Genomic DNA, 16,299 nt, shown 5'->3' on the forward strand with positions numbered 1-16,299 from the left:
TCTCTCTCTCTCTCTCTCTCTCTCACACACACACACACACACACACACACACACACACACACACACACATTTATTTAGATCTACTTAATAGGCAATATATTGAAAGATTTTAGAGAATTATATTTCTGAGGATTTAAGCTTTAATTTTATATTGTCATTTGGAAACAATATAAAGATTGGCATTGAAAGCAATGGGAAATACTAGTTATATGAGTTTATCTTTTCATTCTTCATCTAGTTAGCTTCTATCCATTCTGTGAGTAGTTAATTTTACATGTCAACTTGACTGGGTTAAAGGATACCCAGATAGCTGGTAAAGCATTATTTCTGGATATGTCTGTGATGGTGTTTCTGGAAGAGATTGGTATTTGAAAAGGAAGATTCATGGTCACCAATGTGGGCAGGCGTCAGCCAAGCCTTCGAAGGCTCAGATAGAACAGAGGCAGAGGAAAGGTAAATTCATTCTCTCTTCTGGACCTGGGGCATCCATCTTCTCCTGCCCTCAGACATCAAAACTCCTCGTTCTCAGGCCTTTTGACTCTGGGGCTTACACCAGCAAACTTCCGCAACTCAGGTTCTTAGGTCTGGCCTCAGACATCATTGACTCAGATTGAAATACACTACCAGCTTTCCTGGATCTTCAGCTTGTAGACAGCATATGACGAGACTTCTCAGCCACCATGATCATGTGAGCCTATTCCTGTAATAAATCCCCTCTTATATATGTGTGTACATATATCTGTATATACATACATAGATTTCTGAAGACTAATCTTTTTTGTTATCTACTCAGGTTCCACCTCCAAAACCTCAGTTAGTATACAGTTTTTATGTGGTCTTAGAATCTTATAGATAGTGATGTCAAAGTGTTTATCATATTACTACTAAATTTTATGTTTATCTGCACAGATTTCTCTCCAGTTTTAAAAATCTGAAAGACAATAGTTCATAATGGGTTGCAGAAACAAAATCAAATGAACTAATCTAGTTTCTGAAACGTACAAATCAGTAAAGTTCAGAGGAGCTTCCTTTTTCTGAATCTGCCATTTTATTTTCCTTTCACAATCCCCAACAACATTTATTTTTTGTAGAATAGTGATACCTCATTGTATGTGCTTACCAAAGCATTTAAAATGCTAATTTAAAAACATGACCCTCCCGAAGTAAAATGAAGTTTCTATTTCAATACGAACAGTCAAGTTTTGGGGATACTTGCCACTTGTTCCCCAAAATTTGAAATAAACTTGGTTTCAGAAATGCTTTTATCTTACAATATTCCATTTCATAGAGTGGTTGATATTTTAGCTATGTCTTAAGTGTAAATGAGGGTGTCAAGATGAAAAAAAAGATTGGCAATCCATGAAAAGTGTGTATCATATGCAAAGAAAGCACTGGATGAATGGATGGTTATAATTACAGATGAAATATTGACGAATTTAGCATAACTAGAGTTTGAATGCTTGTGTGTGGCTGGGGATGAAGCTGAGCATGTGAGTCAATCCAGGTAAAAAAGTGCCTTGTAAGCCAGGATACACAATGTGCCTCTTTTATAACAGCCAAAAGGAAGCAAGCATATAGTTTGAATTGTTGTAATATAGTTAAATTTTTAGAAAGGTATCTTTATTAGTGACATAAAGACCTGGACTAAAAGGCAAACTCACAATTAGAGAGTTTATTGCAGTGGTCCTGGCAAGAAATAATGGGAGCATCAAGTAAAAATCATCAGTGTGTGAGGAAGAAGAAACAAATTCAGAAGATAATCTCTTGATATCACTAATAAGAGTTGGTTCCTGATTAAACATAGAGGATGAGCTTGGAAAATGAGGTGGATGATAAAACCAAAAATTAACATCAAGAAGGATGAAGGTTGAATATGTCTTCTGAACTTTAAGTTTATTGATCTCTAGTTATAAGTTGGCAGGTGTTATAAAAGAACATCATCATTCTGCTTTCAGAGACATTCCTTTGACTTTATCTTGCAAATCTTCTATCATTTTGTTGTTACTGTTGTTGCTGTTGTTAGGCTAGCTCACTTGTTTCCAAGAGCTATTATTTATGACTCACTTATTGATCCTTTCCATAACACTCTATGCTTTGTTTATATCTGTACAAATTATTTTCTTAACCTCTTGAGGATATTCAACTTGTTATCTGTGAAGTTTCTTCGGCAGCTGGAATGCACCTCTATCTTTTGGGATTTTTTTCACTCTTTGTTTTATTCTTTTGTTCTTTCCAATCTAAATTGGACCCTTTTCTCAAATGTCTGATTTTCAACTATATCCTTCTATATATCTATATATACATATAAAGATTTCTTAAGACTAATCTTTGTTGTTATATATTCAGATTCTACCTCCAAAACCTCAGTTGGGTTCTACCCCCAAAACCCTCAAAAAACTTATATTTAAGGATGAAATGTTAACTATGATTATATTTCCTGATTCATGGCATTTTTGATGACTCACTGGCTTCACTATAAAAGGATAAAACAGATACTTATAATTTTTAGGGGTCTATCAAATATCAGTATTTGGAGATATCTTCTCTGATTCAGTTTTTTTAACATTTAATTTCTCCAAATCAGAATTCTACAACCATGTGCCTTAAAGCACATTTCCTGGATATAGAAGTTCTCAGAATAAGCCAGAAGGGGCTTGGGTCTAGCAAGTCTCCATGTTTAGACTTTCATTTGGTCCCTCTTTATAGTCATGCAATTCAACTCCCCTCTTTGCTGAACTTGCTAATCCCGAATCCTGAGATACATTAGGAATCTTAAGGATAAATATGCTTACTTCTTACCTGTTGTTCCGTCAGCAAGGGTCTTATTTTGAAGGTTACTATTTTCTAATAAATCATTTATCCTTCTTCTTCTATTTCCTTTCATTTTCCAAACATGTTCTCATTAATTTATTGACTTCTCCTGTCTACTTCTTTGTTATCAATATATTTGTGGGTCCTTTTGTTTCCTATTTATTTTCTACCATTTTAATGGAATCTAGGGAGGGAAGAAATATACATAAATATATGTGGCTAATTCATGTTCACTTATTCCAAAGATAACATTTAATTTGAAAAGCCATTTATTTTTTAATTAATACCTCAATTCAGTCTTTAAAAAGTAAGGATTAGAGCATCTGCCTTATCTATCTCAGAGGGCTATTGTGACTATGATAAGCATATGAATTGGGAGGCATTATTATACATTTAAGTTAGCATTATCATGAAACTAATCTAGAAGGAAACCCTTCATATTTCAATAGATGTGACTTAAACCAGATTCTCGATCTGTGGATAAAAGTACAAATTGTATCAGTATAAGATGTTCACAGTTTTTTATGGAAGATGTATGGCCTATATGGTACTCACAGAAGGTTTTCCAGTGGATATATATTACCATGACTATCCCCAGAGTTTATGCAGTAAATTCCCCAAAGCCATGCACATAGCAAGAATAAAAACAAAGGTCATCTATGATTTTATTACTTGGCTATCACTATCCAGTTTCATAGTCTTTCTTTATCTCATAATTCATGTTCAGATTTTCAAAGAAAAATTAGGATATAAATCTCAAGAGAGGCATAGCCTAATTTAGTAAAATAATATATTCATACATATACATTTATATGCTGTAGGGGAGGAGAAATCAAATCTTCCTCTACTCATTTTAAGTTCTGCAGCTGGGACCCTGTAAATTAGACTGGCCAAAGACAGATTAATAACAGAAAAATAGATGTTTATACATGTTAGTACACAGCACAGGTAACACATGGGAGAACACAGGATGAGTAAATCAAAGGAATTTGTGAAACTTAGGTTTATGTAATGTTTTAGGCTAAAGGAAAGGGATTTGGGGCTTCTGGGCAGGGGAGGCAAATTGTGAGAAGGTGATCAGAAAAAGTACAGTAACTAAGGGTTGCTTACTAAGGTTTGTTATGCTGGTTTAAGTTAGTGCCACTGGTAACAGCCAAGTATCCTCCTCTTCCTGGCAAAGAGGAGGGAAACACCTCTACAAATGGAAATTTCCTTTATAAATGTAAATTTTCTATACAAAATGAAGATTGGTGCCCTATTTTTAGAGTTTTTCTTTGGGTGCTGGTTATCAATGGCCTTTAGCTCAAAATAATATATATATGCTAAAGAGGCATATTTTGGAGTGGCATATTCTGGTTCTTATCAATACATAATTTGCTGATATTTATGCACATCTATGCTGAGATATCTATTAAGTAAAACGATTCATTTATCTATGTATCTACCTGTCATAGTACCTTGTGGAGGGGGAAGGAAAGAAACACATCAATATTTAACAGAGTTGACTTTAAATATTGATTTGATGGGGTTCAAGACATACTACCCCAGAACATGATACCTTGGCATTTGAGAAAACCACAGGAGGAGGAAGGCCTCTCTGAATTCTTCCTGCCTTTTTCCCCTGAAACAGGTCACAAGGCCTAAGAAGAATTTTCTGGCCTTACCCTTAAGCAGATGATAAGGTACCCTCCCTACACCCAAAGGAAAGGAACATTCTGATCACCAAAGACACAAGGTCCCCGAGAAGAATCTGAACAAATAGGCTTTGCTAAATTTTCCCAGTTTGTTATCCTTAGATTGTATTTTATCCAATCATAGTCCTCTAAGACTATACATTTCTTCATCAAACCTAGCATAAAAAATATATAGATCTACCCATTTCTTTGGGTCTTCATTTCCTATGATATTTCCAGTGTCATATAAAATTTATATTAAACAAATATATACGGTTTTCTCTTACTAATCTTTCTTTTGTTATAGAGGTCTCAACCATGAACCTACGATGGGAAGGAAAGATGTTCCTTTTCCCCAACAGATTATTTTATAGGTAGTTTATACTTTTATTTGCATATATATTTCAACTTCTCAAGTTTTCTACAATGAGTATGTATTTTATGTTCGTAAAATAATGTATTATTTATTTTTAAGCTAGACTTCAGCTGATAGAAGACTATCATGCCACAGAGGTGAAGACCTTTCATTACTGCTGTTTTAGGACATAATTTAACAAATTTGAAAGATCTACTCTCATAATTTACTAAATATTGACTTCAGTAAATCAATTACTTTGTCCATAAGATTTTATTTGGTTTCAAGTAAGTAGGAGCAATCTTACAAGGAATGAATCATTCCTCTCTCAATCTCAGGATTAGTTATAAATTATGCTAAATGATGAGAAAAATGACTGCTTTCATTTATTTTACCAAGAATACATGACTCGGAACATAAGAAAGGTTAGAAATAATTTTTGATTGCTCAGTATGGGGGACCCAATGTTTGTAAAAATAAGTACAAATGGATATTTAGAGGAAAGACTTTTGATTTCCACAATGTTTCAACATAATTTGTTTATACTTGGTGTTGGCAGTAGAGGAAGAGGAACTTTTCACTAGCCTCAGTGTTGGGTTTGGCAATCTCATTCTGTGGTCTTGGTTCTTGGTGTGCTCTTGGCTGAGGAACGACCAGACACACCAAAGTAAGGCAAGAACAAGTTGAAATTTATTGAGGGGGTGCTAGATAGGATAGAGCTAGATAGGATAGGCTAGAGCAAGCAGTATATATGTTTACAGAGCAAGATATATATACCACATATGATGGCTGGACCTCTTGTTGAAGCAAAAGAGAGACCTTGGTTATGTTCTGCATCTTGTTTTATTGTGTCCAGATAGGGACCTCCCTGTGATTCAGACATCATTATGGAACCACTTTGATGGACAGTTGGGAGTTACATGACCTGAGTTTTACTGTGCATGTGATCTCCCATGAGCCTCTCTGAAAGCCCATGGTGGAAGAGGGGTGAACTGCAAGGAAGATTTAAGCTAATGACATGATAATTACCCTTAGGTGTCCTAAGTCACCTTCCATACTCTGTTGTAGCTATGCTACTTGGCCTGTGGGCTACAGAGTCCTCTGAATTCTTTTGCAGTTGGCATGCTAAGTTCTGATTGATAGATTGGTAGGGCGTTCCCTCCTCCCCCAGGTATGGAAGTGTATTGGGACAGGATTAAGATGGGGGGCACCAGGACAGGGCGGTCTGGGGCCCACCCCCAGATGGGACAATTGCTTGAGGCAGTAACAAGGCAAGCAACCACTTTCACCTCGAGGAGACTCGGAATCCCTCACTATCTACCTAACATAAGTAAAATAAAGAAGGCATAATTACTTTACTAAAGTTTCTTCTAGTCTTTGAAATATATCCATAGAAATTAACTACTTCTTCCACATGAGTTGTGGAATGAGTTGTTGAAATGAGAATGCAATGTTCTCATTTCAAGTATTTTGCACAAGTACAGTCTCCACATTAGGGACAAGCATAGTGATTCTATTAATTGAATTGAACAATCCTGATGAACACTTTTTTACATAATTCAAAATGTAGCTGCTATTGTTTTCAAAATGAAAAACTATTTTTCTCCTACTTTGAAATCCATTAAATCTCAGAACACAACAATAAAATAACATTTTCAAAATTAAAACCAGAATAATGCCGAATTTACACTTTAGTAAGTGTCTTATTTTGTATATTACTGTAAGGCAAGATTCCTATTAAGTAACTTAATACATTTAAAAGATTAGAATTGTATCTATTTCCTGAAAATCGTTCAATAAAAATTACTTATTTCCACTAGCTCTTAACACATTATTATTATTAATATATTTTGTTTGTCAAATGTGTTAGGTTTTTTAATTATATCCTGAACACTAAAAGTATTAATAATTAAATATTAATTTTGCCACAGTAAAAGACAATTAGATGATGTATAATAAAGAACCTGACTGAACTTTATTTCTAGTTCCTGGGAGGTAACCTCTAAACCCTTGAGATTTTCCAAGTGGTAGCATTATCTTTGTTATTCATGGTGTGCCTTAAGACCACACCTGATGGTTTATGCTAATGAGGTGACTCAGGATATAAGCTGATCCCGCAGAGGGACCAAACAGAAGATTGGAGCTTTAAGTCCCATGATATCAGCCTAACTTCCAGAGAGAGGAGGGAGGCTGAAGTTGAAACTGAACCACATGGCCAAAGATTCAGCTAAGCAGGCCTACATACAGAAGTCTTAATGAAATCTGTGGATAAAGAAGCTTGAATAGGCTGGGCGCGGTGGCTCACGCCTGTAATCCTAGCACTCTGGGAGGCCGAGGCGGGTGGATTGTTTGAGCTCAGGAGTTCAAGACCAGCCTGGGCAAGAGCGAGACCCTGTCTCTACCAAAAATAGAAAGAAATTAATTGGACAGCTTAAAATATATAGAAAAAATTAGCCGGGCATGGTGACGCATGCCTGTAGTCCCAGCTACTTGGGAGGCTGAGGCAGTAGGATTGTTTGAGCCCAGGAGTTTGAGGTTGCTGTGAGCTAGGCTGACACCACGGCACTCACTCTAGCCAGGGCAACAGAGTGAGACTCTGTCTCAAAAAAAAAAAAAAAAAAAAGAAGAAGCTTGAATAAGCTTCCTCCTTGGCAATACTCTGCATATTGTCACACATCTATGTGCCAGGAGAGTAAAATGTCCCTGAGAATCATGGAGGTTAATTTAGGGACCTTCCCAGACCTTGCCTTATATGTCTCCCTTTGGCCTGTTTTGATTTGTATCCTTTTGTTCTAGTAAAATAGTAGTCCTAAGTATATTACTTTCCTACATTTTGTGAGTCAATCTAACAAATTATTAAATCTGAGGGAGTGTGGGAATCCCCAAATTTGAAGCTAGCTTGTGAGAAGTAAGGGACGCCTAGAGAACTCTACACTTGTGGCTGAAATCTGAAGTAAAAACAGGTTTGCGGAGGACATTCTTAATCTATGAAGTTTGGTCGAACTCCTTATAGTTAGTGTTAGAAGTCATTGTAAATGGAGATACAATATCTGTTTGATACATCCAAAGCTTTTTCCAAAATTCTCCTTTATTGCCAAATTATTAAGACTTTTATAGGTTTTAATTTCTTCTTTTTTGTATTAGAGGAAGGTCTGCTTTCTTTAGTAAATAGGTTACATTGCCTCATCTGATTTATTAATGGCCACAATCTTTATTCTGGACAAGAACTAAGATAGAAAACCATGTCTGTCTGTTTGTTAAGGTATTTTATAAAAGAATTTCTTTAGATGACCAGCCTCAGGATGATTCCAAAAGTCTCTATGCAGTCTATCAATAGTATCTTTCATCTTTACTCAATTATGATTCAATATCGACAGAAAACAAAAATGAAGGAAAAGTATCATGAAAGGGTGTTGAATTTTATCAAATGCTTTTTCTGCATCAATTGAGATGATCACATGGTCTTTGTCTTTGATTCTGTTTATGTGGTTAATCACATTTATTGATTTATGTATGTTGAACCATCTTTGCATCCCTGGGATGAAGCCCACTTGGTCATGGTGGATTATTTTCTTTATGTACTGCTGAATTCGGTTTGCTAGTATTTTATTTAGGATTTTTGTATCTATATTCATGAGGGATATTGGTCTGTAGTTTTCTTTTTCTGTTTTGCCCTTTCCTGGCTTTGGCATCAAGGTGATACTGGCTTTGTAGAATCCGTGGGCAGGATTCCCTCCTTCTCAATGTTATGGAATAATTTCTGTGGTATAGGTACCAGGTCTTCTTTGTAAGTCTGGTAAAATTTGGCTGTGAATCCATCTGGTCCAGGGCTTTTTTTCTTTGTTGAGTTTTCTTCCTTTTTATGGCAGAATGACATTCCATTATAAATATATATCATATTTTCTTTACCTGTTTATCTGTCAACAGACATTTATATTGTTTCCATAGTTTGGCTATTGTGAATAATGCCGCAGTGAACATGGGAATACAGATATTTCTTCAAGATAGTGATTTCATTTTTAAAAAATATATATCCAGAAATGGGATTGCTAGATCATATTGAAGTTCTATTTTTAACATTTTAAGGGAGCTCTATAACCTTTTCCATAATGGATGTATGAACTTGCACTTCCACCAACTTGCACTTCCTGTACACCAACAGTGTACAAGGGTCTGTTTTCTTTAAACCTTCACCAACTCTTTTTGTCTTTTGACTTTTTGATAATAGTCATCCTAACAGGTATGAAGAGGTATCTCATTGTGGTTTTTATTTGATTTCCCTGATGATTAGTAATGTTGAACATCTTTTCATTTACCTATTGGCCATCTTTATCTCTTCTCTGGGAAAATTTCTATTAGTTCGGGTCCCTTGCCCATTTTTAATCTTATTTTTTCTTTTGTGCTATTGAATTGGGTGAGTTCTTTATATATTTTATATATTAACCCCTTATTAGATATATTTTCTCCCATTCCATATGTTGGAATAACTTCATTGCCAGTGGAAAATGGGATAATTTCAATGCAGTATGCAGTAACAGAATAGTTAATGAATTTCTGATGTGTTTTTTTCTTGGGATGGGACGTCAATTGAAAATAAGGCTTTGGGACACAATTGATTGCTATAACTGACTGTTTTGGTGGAAAAGAAAATTATAAATCTTACATTTAAGTCTTTAATCCATTTCAAATTAACTTTTGTATTTGGTGTAAGAAAAGGATCCACTGTCATTCTTTTGTATGTGATTATCCAGTTTTCCCAACACTTCTGAGGAGACTATCCCTTACTCATTGTGTATTTTGGGACTATTTCCTATAGTAAGTATTTGCTGTATCAATCAGAGTCCATTTGAAAAATAGAGAGATCCCTAGGTATTACAAATACAGAAAGATTTAGTGCAGGGAACTGACTAGAAACATGTCATTAATAATTGAAGCTATAAAAGGAAAAGGAAGTAGTTCTTGAAGAACAATTAAGAGAACAAATAAAACATAGAGAGGAGAAGGTCATTTTAATCTCTGGACTTGAACCACCAAGCCTGAACTAACAGCAGTGTTGCTGTAAATGGGGAGCTACTGGGAGTTACTGAACAAGTGTTTGAATGTTGAAATGAGAATGCCATTTCTAGAAACAAAATGGCTTCCTCTTTCTTTTTAATTTGTCTCATCAAATCTAGGAGGAAACCAGCTGTGGAGTTTGGGAATATAGTCGGCAGGCTTCTTATCCCTGCAATACAGGGTAGAGAACACACAAGTGAATGAAGTGGCTGTAGCAAACTGGAAAAATATATTTATCTCCAAATTAGAAAATAAGCGCCTGAAATCATTCAGAAGTAAGTAATGCAAGTATATCTTAATCAGGTAACAGGCAAGTTTCCTGGAAGGCCAATAAATCATCATTCAAAAATTTTGTCTTAGGCAAACAAACAATATGGGGATGGTATATAATGAAGGGGAATCAGGCTCATGATATCCAATAACCTTGCTATCCCTAATAGAAAATTATCCAGCACCATTGAATTTAAAAATGACAGAATTTTGGTTCAAACAAAGATTTGGAGAAACAAAAGAGGATCTTTGTGGGGAACAAGAATATGAATTCTCTGTTTTTTAAATTTGTAATAAGGAAATACCTTTGATTATGATTTATAAATACATTGACTTGTGAATAAAGATAAACATGTAAAAACCCCGAAGTCAATTTAGAACTTTATTTCTACTAATCTCTGAGATGTGTGTATGTAGGAGTAGAAAGGGAAGACACAGACATCTTATAATGTCTGTATAATGTCTTAATTAGATTGCATCTGTTTGAATTAAGTTCTTCATGGTACATGCTACCTGTAGATGCACACAGCTGTCTCTCCCGGTGAAGAAACATCTGTGATGATATTGCTGTTGTCTACACTATCAAATTCCCATAAGGAGGAAAAGATATGGATAAAGATCATTTCAACACAATGAAAAGGTGATGAGAAAGTTTTAAAAATACAGCAGTAACACTAAATCCCAGCCTGTTCTCTTGGTAGAGATTACTTCTGAAATATCATCAACCTGATTGAGGTTTATCTGACAAAATATTATGTCTAAAAAGTTAATTCTAAGTTATTAAGCTGTCTGCATGAGAGAGTAAAGATCCATGAAATTAAATATGCTATCCAGGTATCTACTAGCCATTTACTCTTCCATACTTGGAAGTGCCCCCTCCTTTAATCTCCCTGTGGTTGCATCTTCTACCAAGGTTATTGCCATGGGTAGAAAACTGTTTACGTGGCAGAAAAATAATATGAGGTGCCCTATGTACCGATATATAGTCCACATTAGAAATTTGTTTTTATTATGTTATAAGATATGGGGCAAAATGCCAAACTTCTCAGAATTTATAACTATTTGGACTATATTTCCATATATTTAGTTTTTGTAATCAGTCTTTAAAATCATGAGAATTCCAGAACTAAAGTATCATGTTTATACAAGTCTTTAAAACATATATTTATCAGAATTAGTGTATACTCAGGTAGGCCATAATACCAGGAAGTGTGGCAAAAAGGTTACAATTTGAATGATTTGAGCACCACACATAACCTTTGTTCCTTTCAGTATTTGGAATATATCTTGCCTTGAAGTTAAAAACAAGAGATTATTTAAAGTTTAGTAAAAGTGGTTAATGGGAATAAGGAAGGAAAATTTTTCCATATAGATCATGTTATAATCATTTCACAAGTTCTTTTTCATTAGTTCTTCAACATTCTGGATGTCATTTTTGATACACATGTTTCCTTGAAGGTCCCACTCAAATATGGTGATAAAAAGTAGTAATAAAAAGAATTATTAACATCTTAGCACAGTACACTGATTCTAGCCCTTCAGAAAAAAAGAGATATGTAAAATAGAAACTATACAAGCTTAAATGACATTTAGGTTACTTTCTTCTAAAATTCTCAAAATTGCTCAAGTAAGCATTGTTTTCCAACATCCCTTTGAAATAGCATACAAACAACTACATAGAAGACATGATAGCATTTTTTTCCAGGAAGACTATGATCACTCAAGTACAGTAGCATAACATTGTAAAAATAAGAAAGAGCTAGTTGTCAGGAGAACTGGTTTCTTCCACTGAACTTCAAAAAATTATTTAACCTTTCTGGGTTTTTGTCTTCCCTTATGTAAAAGGGGATGGTCATATTCACTTTATCTGCCTCCTTGAGTGTGCTGAAAATCAAATGATTAACATGATAGCTATAAAAGTTCTCGAGAAAGTGCCAGTTCGATGATAAAAGTTAGGATGATACTGCACAGTCAGGACATGATGGAACTGTCACCAGAGACTGAGCTTTCTGTTCTTGTTCATTGCAGAGCAGATCACAGAAGTGATGAGTCACATCCAGGCATGCACAGTAATAAGACTTGATGAAGAGCCCTTAAAAAATGACCCAGCCTCTAAGATTAGTAATATATTTTGTATTGGTGATGAAACCTGACAAATAAAATTGGAGGTAATTAATCAGTGTCTGCTCCTTAATCCAAATGTAGAACAGAATGAACAATAATAGCACTGTGTGGAGTAATTACTAAGAATATTAAAGAGGTAAGAATGGCTTGGCTCACAGCCCAACAAAAATTCAGTCAAAGGATCTGAAGAAAAATATTCCCTCAATGCCCATTTATAACTATTTGACTATGAGAAAGCAGATAAGTATCTGTTTATTGTAATTTGGAAGACAGGGAAAAGTCACAAAATAACTTTGATCCTAGAGTAAATAAAATTTCAATTACAACATAACTTCTTATTTAATGATCATTTATAAAGGAATCATCTTTAAGTCTGAAGGTATGCAAATATTCATAAAGATTTCCATGAAATCATAGCCAGCTGATCTATAAATACATGCTTTCTTTTGAATAAAGTAAAAAGAGCAACGGCTGTATTTTCCAACTTATGTTGTAGAATTACTGGGGACGTCCTTTGGTATTTCTACACAGAAAAATATATATTTAACATTTTCCTAAAATAACTTATTGGCCTCTTTTCTGCAACAGGATAAAAATAGTTGGGGATATTCATGATTATTAGATTACATGGTTGGAACATAAATGAAATATGTATAATTAATAAATGACATGTCACCAAATTTTGATAAGCAATTTACATTAGATAATTAAATTCAAGAGATATTTTCTTTTTTCATTTTTTTATATTGGTCACTTAGTATTTATTAAATATAATGCATACTATATACTCAACATGACGCTAGCTATTGAGTAATTCAAAGGTACAAATAGGTTTTAAAACGTACTTTTCCTATGAGTTTTTTAAGTGTCAACTAGAGTGATTTCAATCATTTATCAGGCATTAAAATATACTTTTCCACTTTGAATAACAAATATGGAAGATTCTCAGTTTTCCTTTATAACAGTATTGTTATCAGCATAGGATTATGAAAGAAATGATAGGGAAAGTGGATAGAAGTAATATGTATATGCAGCTATTTGTGGATCAACAGATATTTTCTGAGTGGCAAATTTATGCAAATCACTTGGAAAAGTACTAGATAGATAGAAAAAATAAAAAGGCCAATCTCTGCCCTCAGAAGACTTTCCAGGAAGCATAATGTGTACATATATGTAAAGACCACAATAAAAGAATGCCTAGGATAAAGTATTGTTAGCAAAAACATTCAATGTAGAGATGAAAAGATCTTACGTAGGAGGAAGAGTGCCTCTAAATAAGTGGCATTTTTAATTGGAGAAATGAAAAATAATTTAGATTTTTTTGGAGAAAAAGACATTTGGGGTAAACATGGACACATACACAGTATTGGAGAAATAATAAATAATTTTATTTTTTTGTCTAACAGAATTTGGGTAATAAGACACTGGGACAAAAAAGAGAAAAATTTACTTTTGGAGCATGAGGTGAAGTAGAGTCTGGAGGCAGAATCCTCATCTATAAAGCTATTGCAATGGGCTTGTTCAGAGAGGACAAGAAAGTCTTAAATAGGGTGATCGTGTTGAGAAATTGGATACTGACAGTTTATTAACAACATATTAACTGTAGGATATACAGAAAGATAATGCAAAACTAATGCCAATGTTTTCAGCCAGGTATTAAAAAAAGAAATGGGAAACACAGAAACAAATTTGAGATAAACAGTGAGAGCACACTGAAGTTTAGCTTCCAGTAAGAAAGGCATGTTTTGATAATTTCATATGTGTTAGGATATATACTATGTCCAGACACATCTTTGAAACAATTTGCATATTGATGACAAAACATACTTTTTAAACACCACACTTATAATTTCAGTTTCTTTATATAAAAAAATAGAGTTTAAGTGAATAATCTCAATTATCTCTTTACAGTTTAAAATACATGGCTCTGGACATCACTGAAAATGGCAGAATAAGGAATTTCAAAAGTCTATTCCTCCATGAAAACAAAAAATAGACTGGCAAAACTGCTTGAATCAACTTTTTTGGAACTCTGAATCTCTAGCTCATAGCAACCCCAAAAATGCATAATCCAAAAAACAATAAATCGGCCGGGCACGGTGGCTCACGCCTGTAATCCTAGCACTCTGGGAGACCGAGGCGGGCAGATTGTTTGAGCTCAGGAGTTCGAAACCAGCCTGAGCAAGAGCGAGACCCTGTCTCTACTAAAAATAGAAATAAATTAATCAGACAACATATATATAAAAATACATAGAAAAAATTAGCCGGGCATGGTGGCGTATGCCTGTAGTCCCAGCTACTCGGGAGGCTGAGGCAGGAGGATTGCTTGAGCCCAGGAGTTTGAGGTTGCTGTGAACTAGGCTGACACCACAGCACTCTAGCCCGGGCAACACAGTGAGACTCTGTCTCAAAAAAATAAATAAATAAATAAAGGAAAAAAGAAGAAGCAAAAAACAATAAATCGATCTATAAATCAAGATTTTTATATTGATCAAGTTTTTTTCTCCTCTATAAAGCATATAGAATTGATTTAATCATAATTTCAGTTCATAGTAAATTATGTTTCAAATTGATGTTTTATTATTTTATTTCATTTATATTTATATTTATATTTCTCTTATATCTTATTCCTACTGCCTTCCTACTCCTTTCCCTCATAGACATCTTTCCTAATAAAGTTTGGTATAAGTCCTTATATATGTATGCATGGATTATGTGTGTGTGCATCTGTGTGTTTAATTTTAATAGTGATGTGACCTAAATTTCATTCTGTTTTTTACTTTTTACTCAAACTTGTTTTTATGATCTGCTCATTTTGCAGCATTTTATTGTACTCAATTACTGCAAAGTATACACACAGCATTTCTCCACATATTTCTGATACATTTCCCTAATGATGGACAATGACTTTATACTAGTTCCTTGTGAGAATAAATAACACTAAAATTAACAACATATTAATGTCCCTTTTTGATAAGTAAAAGAATTTTCTCTGGGAAATATGCCAGCAAATGTGATGGCCTGATAGGATATACAAATATTAATATTCTGAAGTTCTGCCAGATTGCTTTTCCAAATGATTCCTCACACTCTATTCTTTGCCAGCCGTGCCCAAGGATGTTCTTCTCTGCATATCTTTATGTACCCTCCCAGTAACGGTCTTTTAATGATACAAAGAACTATCTTATTACATAATTTGTTTTTTTCTGATTTATATCATATCTTAGTCTTTTAATCTTATCTGTATGTGATTGACTATTCATATCATTTGACTATGTAGTATTGCCTTTTTCTTTTTTTTGTTTTGGTCTTTTGTTGGTAGTCTGCACAAGTTCTTTATGCATTCTACATGTTAATCTCTTGTTAAATTTAGTAAAGTAAATTCCTTCTCCTAACTTGTCAACTACCATTGGCTTAATTGTTAAATACAAATCTTTAATTTTAATGGGTTAAATTAAACGATCTTTCAGTAGAGTTCTTTTACCATCAGTAGACCAAAAATGTATCCTTTGACATGCTCTGCAATCCTACCATGTTGTGTCTAGATATGATTTGTTTTGATTTATCCTTTTTGGGATACTACTAATAACATTATTCTAAGAACTCTTGACTTTGCTTAATCCTAGAAATTTCTTAGTAATTTTCTCTTCTCATATTTACTGCTTCCATTTCTCCTCTTGTGACACTAATTCATTCTATTCTCTCAAAACTTCTCTTTTATTTTCTATGTTTTTATTTCTGTCTTCTGTAGAGTTAATACTCTTCAGTTTTATCTTTCAATTCACTAATTCTCCATCTGGTTGTAACTAGTTAACCATTACTGTTACCCATTATTTTTTTCAATTTCAATGAATAGATATTTATTCATTTAAAAAAATCCACCCATTCTCTTTGAACATTTTTAAGCATACTGATTTTAAAGACTCCAAGATTGTGTTGCTCTATATTTCTTGGAGAGTAAACTTCCACATTAATTGAATCTGCAGGTATTCCATTATATCGTCTGAAATG

The sequence above is a fragment of the Propithecus coquereli genome, unplaced genomic scaffold (genome assembly GCF_000956105.1).
Source record: "Propithecus coquereli isolate 6110/MARCELLA unplaced genomic scaffold, Pcoq_1.0 Scaffold136, whole genome shotgun sequence".
Taxonomy (NCBI): domain Eukaryota; kingdom Metazoa; phylum Chordata; class Mammalia; order Primates; family Indriidae; genus Propithecus; species Propithecus coquereli.